Raw genomic sequence first — 7,798 nt, forward strand, 5'->3', positions numbered from 1 at the left:
TAATCCATGGCTTCCTTGCAGCCAGAGAGTTAGATCACAATTCTGAAAACATGTGCTGTTTCCTTACAAGAATGTCGGTAATCAGTAGATGACGTTACTTCCACGGCAAACACTTGAAGGTTGGCAGACATGTCTTAGACTGAAACAATAAAATAGTAGAAAATACAATGCTTCCTCTTTGCCTGGGCTTAGCCTTCCTTTTGACTTCGTGTCCTAAGAATAAAAGTGAGCAAAAATCTCACGGATGCTTGTATGCCTGCATGTGCCTGTCTGTATGTGCCTGAGGGTAGAAAATACTGAAAACGTAGTGCCCCTGTGCCTGCAGCAGTGACCGTGATTATAGACTCCTATTTTGCTTTCCCTGCTTCCCTCTCTGATGCCACCCAATTCCCTGCTCTTGTTTCCTGAGATTTCCTCTCAAAAAATGGACCAAGTGCTTGGGTTAGCCCTCTGATAGTATAGAAAAAGATTCAAATAATTTGGATGTTTTGTCACAAAAAGAAAGATTAATCTGTTACTATATGGAATACATAAAACAAAGATGAGTACTTTGCTGTGATACTATGGCTTTCTTACATCACCAAACTTATTTTTTTTTTTTGTCTTCTTGCCTTTTCTTGAGCCGCTCCCATGGCATATGGAGGTTCCCAGGCTAGGGTAATCGGAGCTGTAGCCACCGGCCTATACCAGAGCCACAGCAACACCAGATCCAAGCCGCGTCTGTGACCCACACCACAGCTCACGGCAACGCTGGATCCTTAACCCACTGAGCAAGGCCATGGATCAAACCTGCAACCTCATGGCTCCTGGTTGGATTCGTTAACCACTGTACCACGAGGGGAACTCCATCACCAAACTTCTTATTAATGTTTGTATTTTGCTATGATCTGGAAATCATGTTTTAATCAACATTTATGATTTTAAAAGTAAAAAGCTAGAATTCCAAAGAGCGCTACTTATCATTGTTTTTTTTTTTTTTTTTTTTTTTTTGGCCATGCCTATGACATATGGAAGTTCTGGCCAGTGATTGAATGTGCACCAGAGCACTGACCTGAGCCACAGCAGTGACAATGCTGGATCCTTAACCCACTGTGTCCCAAGAGAACTCATTGTGTTTATTTCAGGTTTTGTTCTCTTATTTTTTTATTTTTTTATTACATTTTCTTTTTTTTCCCCCCCACTGTACAGCATGGAGACCCAGTTATACATACATGTGTCTTTTTTTGGCCAGATCCACAGCATGTGGAAATTCCCAGGACAGGGATTGAACCTATGCCACAGCACCAATGAGAGCCACAGCAGTGATAATGCCAGAACCTTAATTCCTGAACCACTAGGGAACTCCCATTGTGTTTATTTTAAATAGTACTTAGAACCATTCTTGTCCTTAGTAATTTTTCTCTGATGTTCATAGCTTATCCATGCTGATAAGTTTTTGATAGAAATCACTTTACATTCTGCCCCTAAAGCATGGAATTTTGGCCACGGAGGAAAGCCACGGAGGAGTTTCCATCGTGGCTCAGTGGTTAACGAATCTGACTAGGAACCACGAGGTTGCAGGTTCGATCCCTGGCCTTGCTCAGTGGGTTAAGGATCCGGCGTTGCCATGATCTGTGGTGTAGGTTGCAGACGTGGCTCAGATCCCGTGTTGCTGTGGCTATGGTGCAGGCCGGCAGCTACAGCTCCAATTGGACCCTTAGCCTGGGAACCTCCATATGCTGAGGGAGTGGCCCTAGAAAAGGCAAAAAGACAAAAAGAAAAAAAAAAAAAAGCCATGAAATAAAACTGACACTTTGACCACGCTGCTATTAATGAAGAAGCATGGTCTATGAGTCATGGAACCCCAGATGACAGGCAGTGATGAATGTCACTTTACGGCAGCCCAGAAAATTGATAAACAATGGAGATCTCAAAGAAGGAGGTTATTTTCACACTATATGTACTGTAGATAAAGTCTGTTAGAAGTGAACTGAATAGTTCTTGGTTCCTGATCCTTGCTTTATAGAGAGAAAAAGCTATTTTTCCCCAGAGGTAAGTCAAAATTACAAAGTCTAATTTTGTCCTAGTTCAGGCTTCCCAAATAAAGGAACCTTGAGAATTTTCAAGCTTGATGGTGTAGCAAAGTGCAAAAAGAATATATTCTCCTTATTAATAAATTTTCTTTTGATACCAGACTTTTAAATACTACCATGCTAGGAATATACCACTTATTTAACAAAATCTATCCTAAGCAAAAGAGTATCCTTTACAAGAACTGATAATTACAATATTTTTAGCTCATAAAAGTATACTCCTTGAACACAGTTCACGGTTGCTAAATAGCATTTCTCATTAAAAGTCGAAGGGCTCCTAGAAGAAACAGCTCATTTTGACTGTGGAACAGAAGAGATTAGAATATATATAAAATGAGCCTTTTAACACCAGAAAACATGGCCTTTTCAAGAGATAATAAGGATCATATCAGGAGATTTCAGCTACCATGGCAAAGACAATTTCCCACAGATGTGACAATTTGAATATCAATAAAAATAGTAATTACATGTTTTCTAGCATTATTAAAACTAAGACTTGGTCTTTCCATATTAATGTCCTCAAAGTAGTCTTGGAATCTCACATTTTGCATTTGTTTATTATGTTTTTATGCAGAAACTCTGTGCCCAACATATCTCACCTCTAACCTGAGCATTTTCTTTCACCCTCCTGCATTCTAATGGTCATGGCCTGTCCCTGAGATAAGTACCCTTGTCTGAGGATGAGGCAATGAATAGAGGGAATAAGTCAAAGTCTGTCATTTTCATGTTTTCTCACTCTTGAAGAAAATATACCAGTAAGTCTAATCTGGGGAAATGGAGAAAAATAGATTAACAAAATAATAAAAGTTTACAAGTCAGGTTACCTTTCACCACCAATATACAGACAACTATTCATGATTATAATATAAATAATTAACTTCAGAAAATAAAAATTTCCCAAATTGATCTAACTGTGGGTGCATTTTCAAGCATTACTTATAGCAGCTTGTTTTTTATCTATGGTATTTTCTCATGACTTATCTTAGGAAAATGAAAGCTCCTCAAAAAGGAAATGAAATTATTCTGAAACACTGCTAGAGAAAAGGCTTTTAAAGGTACTAAAATGTAATCACATTTGACTAAGTCTTTACGAAATCCAAAAGTAGATACTTCAAAGAGGACACACATTTGAGATAAAAATTTATCAAAATCTCCAAATGTCTTTTTCTCCTACCATTTGTCACCAGATTTGGATTGTCAAAAATATCCCCAAAACTTTAAATAAATTATGTAAAGTGGATACATCCTTGTCCCTCTGTTGGGTACTATTGACTCTCATACCCAATTTAGTTCATTTATTTTTGTGTGTCTCAATTCAACCTTAATCCTGTTTCTCAGAATACTTCTTGAATTTCCTTTGAAGACGCCCTTCTCCACACACTGCACATGGCCTTCTGGTCAAACTGATTTTACCATCAGGATACAGAAACATAGCAACAAACGACCTAGGCCAGCAAATGACCAGATTCCCCACACGCCTTCTGCCAAAGTGATGTGTCTGGAAGGACAAATGCATCCCACAAGCCAGGACAATCAATCCAAACCAATTCTGGGAATTCTGTTTACAAGTCCAGTTTATCACTTTGAACTTCTACTTCCAATCCTGGCCTCAAAGAGAACAGGTGTTTCTGATATTTGCCTATCAAAGCATTATTCGATTTATCCAAGGGCTAAAATTCTTGCAAGCCAGATATTGAGCAGGAGAAGAGAGCCAATTCAGAAAAAAGCAAACTGAGAGATCCTAGTGTCACCATTTGGGTTTCTAAATCAAGCTGTGTTTGAGCTGGAAGCCCCAAGGACCTCAGCGATCATGGCCTCGAGCGAGATCACATACTTCTCTTATTGCGGAGTCTTGTGAGGAGGTTATGGGTTGATTTGTGTTCCCCTCAAATTCATAGGTTGAAGTTCTGACTGCTAGCAACTTAGAATGTCACTAAGGCCTTTGCGGACATAATCAAGTTAAGATGAAATCATCAGGGTGGGCCCTCAGGCAATGTGACCGGGGTCCTCATTAGAAGAGGACATTTTGTACACAGACACACACAGAGGGGAGATGATGCAGAGACACAGAAAGAGACTTAGAGTTGGTACTGTCCTCACAGCTCTCAGAAGGAACCAACACTGCCAACATCTTGGTTTGGGATCTCTAAACTCCAGAAGTGTGAGACAACACTTTTCTGATGTTGATGCCTCCCGACTTGCAGTAGTCTGTTACAACGTCCCCAGAATATAAGGAAAAAAGTCAAAACCTGTCATCCACAAATGCCATACCCTCAAACTGTGCACACCACAGCTTTATTTGGAGGAATAAAAACCCGATGTCAACAAGAACATCTCCATCGCCACTACAGAGACTAAATAGCCATCACCTTGACAATGATTGCAGTAACCTGAAAATCACAATCTCCTCCTTCTTTTAATATGTTGTCATATGGTTGCGTCCTTCTGAATGGGAGCCAACCAATTAATTTGCTCACATAGCCATTTCAGACTGGACTTTCTGCTAATAAACAAATAAGCATGTTCTGGCTGGGATACCCAAGTTCTGAATGTGGTATTACTGAAATAATTGTGTTTCCCCAATTGCCTAGATTTTCTTTCCTTAGGACAGTATAACAGGTATAACATAAATTACAATGTATCCCACGACCTAAGGCAAGAGAGGTTTTATGAAAGTGTTTCTTTCTCACAGTGATCAAAAGGAAAATCCAAAGCAATGAAGGAAATATGCAATGTGGACAATATAGACCTTAGTTTAATCACACGCAGTTGTATCCCTTTTGCTTTCAATAATTCAATTTCCCCAAGACTCCCTGGACAGTCAAACCTGGCCATTCTCTTGGCTAGAACCTGTTAGGAATGTTCACAGTTCATGTCTGCCCACTTTAGAGTTTCAACCCTCCACCTAAAGAAGTGGAGTTCTCTTTCAACCCTTTGCTTAAATCCATTGCAAAGCAAAATTGCTGCTGACTCTGGTGATAAATCACCATATTACAACCATCAGGGCATTTAATTTACACCTAAAATCAATTGGGAATTGCTGATGCCCAAAAGTAATATATTGTCAGTTGAAAAAAAAAAAAAACCCTGGATATTATACTTCAGGGCAAGGTAGACTGTCAGTCATTTTGATGACCAAACAACAATTTACAGTTTGCAAAAATCAAACAGACAAATTGTAAGAAAAATGCACTTTGACTTTAACACCGACATCTGCGGGATTTGGCTGGAGTAAAAAAGTCAAATGGCTTTGCAGAAAAATGGAGGGAGAGATGGCGATACTGAGGCTTGTTACAGAAGGCAGTATGTTTGAAGGGGGGATGTGAAGAGGTGGAGGGGTACAATTCTTTGACTCAAGATTTTCTAATGAGAAAATAACGTTGTATAATATTACCAATTATAGGTTATTAACTAACCCACTTATTCACCCATCAATTATTAGCACACTGACTCCCATGAAGGAAAATATTTTTGCACTCTCCTGAGGCTGTATATTAATAGATAGTAGGCTGCATAAACTTCTGTTACTCTTGGAGCCTGTGCTAACTGATAGAATATTGAAAGCATAGCTGTGTGTTGTTAACTAGAGAGATATTTGTCCAAAGGATTAGGGGAAGTTCTAGGTTTTAGTTTCTGCCAGGATTTATAGACTAATAATTTCTTCTATCACAATTAAGACCAGAAATAGTGCAAAGAAGTGATTTATATAATAAAAAGATTTATATCAATCATGATGAGGAAGGCATCAGGCTTTTCAATGCTTATTGTGTGGCTGGCATTGTATGAGGCAAATTACGTTTCACATTCCCTATCCTATGAGAAAGATATTATTAAAACCACTTTTATGATCGAGAAAAATAAAGTTTGTAGCCGAAGAATTTGTCTATGGTTACAGAGCTATTAAGAAGAAAGCAATCCTCTGAACCCAGGTCTACTTTACTGAAAGCTCTGCTCTTCAGTTCCCTGATTTAGGGGAGAGCATAAAAAGGAGTGGAATGGATAGCGGCTGCCAAAGAACAAATCCAGCAAATGACCCTTGTGCCATTAACAACAAAATGGCCACTAACACGGGAAATGCTTTTCCTGTTTCATGTGAGGATGCTTTAAAACCTAGGATTTTTGTTTGTTTGTTTGTTTGTTTGCAGTCCAACAGACATGCTTAGAATCATACTATGTATGTGATTTTGGAACAAGTTACTGAAGCCTTTTGAACTCACGGATTTATTCTGAAACTATTAAGCAATATGGTAATTTTAAAGTTTGTTAAAACATTTATTACCCACAAGCATAGAAAATACTATAGTAATAAAGACACATGTCTCTTGGTTTCAGGAAGCTAACACATTTATGGGGGAGGGAGATAAATTAGTTAATTTCAAATTGTGTTAGGTGCTATAAAGTTATCCTTATTACTACTAAATAATGTAAATAGATAACCAGTCAGTAAGAGAGGAACAAGACCATTTTAAATAGGGTGATCAGGAAAAGCCTTGCAAAAGCAGTGATTTTTGGTTTAGATCTGAATAATGAGAAGTCAGCCATGTAATAATCTTGTCTTAAGATAGGAATAACCTTGGCACAATTGAGAAAGTTTACAAAAGTCAATGTTACGAGAGTAGAGTGAAGCCAGAAAGGATATCTGAGGCCAAACCACATAGGGCTTTAAAAGTCATCATAGGAAATTTGGAACTTCCTAGGAGTGCTATGAGAAAACATAAGGATATTTTAAGATAATTATGATTTGATAATTATGATTTATTTATTTAGCATCCCTCTGACTGCTGTTTAAGGAATGGACTAAACTCAGGAAAGTATAAAAGCAAGGAAACCGATTGGGAGTCTACTGCATTATTTTCAATGAGAGATGAGGATACCTAGGTTCTAGGAAGTTAGTGAATTGTGATGGGAGGGTTTGAGATAGATTTGGGGACAGAGCCAACAAAGATACGGTGATGAACTGAATGTGGGTCATATGGAAAAAGAGGAATTATGGGTTATTTGTGGGGTTCTTTTAGCTAGAATAACTGTGTGGTTAGTAGGGCATTAATCAGAATGAGAAAGTCTGAGAAAGGAAGATGTTTATGCTGAAGTGGATGGTGTGGATATTAGTAAATATTTTTCTTTTTACCAAGTTATCTTTGAAAAACACATTAGATATCCAAATGGAGATGTGAGAAGGCAGTAGAACATATGACTGTGGAAGGATGGGATAAAAGTCTGAGATGAATAAATAAGAAACATCGTCATATTTATAGTCATGGAACTGGGTGAACTAACTAGGTAAAAAAGAAGATACATAAGAAAAATAAATAAGAAGTTAAAAAGATGAAATAAATAAGAAGATAAAAAAGAAGATAAATAAATAAGGCTCATGTTTGAGTCCTGGCGTATTAACATTTATTTTATTTTTTATTTTTTAATTTGTCTTCCAATTTTATTTATTTATTTATTTTTTTATTTTCCCACTGTACAGCAAGGGGGTCAGGTCATCCTTACATGTATACATTACAATTACATTTTTTCCCCCACCCTTTCTTCTGTTGCAACATGAGTATCTAGACATAGTTCTCAATGCTATTCAGCAGGATCTCCTTGTAAATCTATTCTAAGTTGTGTCTGATAAGCCCAAGCTCCTGATCCCTCCCACTCCCTCCCCCTCCCATCAGGCAGCCACAAGTCTCTTCTCCAAGACCATGATTTTCTTTTCTGAGGAGATGTTCATTTGT

The sequence above is a fragment of the Sus scrofa genome, chromosome 2, assembly GCF_000003025.6.
Source record: "Sus scrofa isolate TJ Tabasco breed Duroc chromosome 2, Sscrofa11.1, whole genome shotgun sequence".
Taxonomy (NCBI): domain Eukaryota; kingdom Metazoa; phylum Chordata; class Mammalia; order Artiodactyla; family Suidae; genus Sus; species Sus scrofa.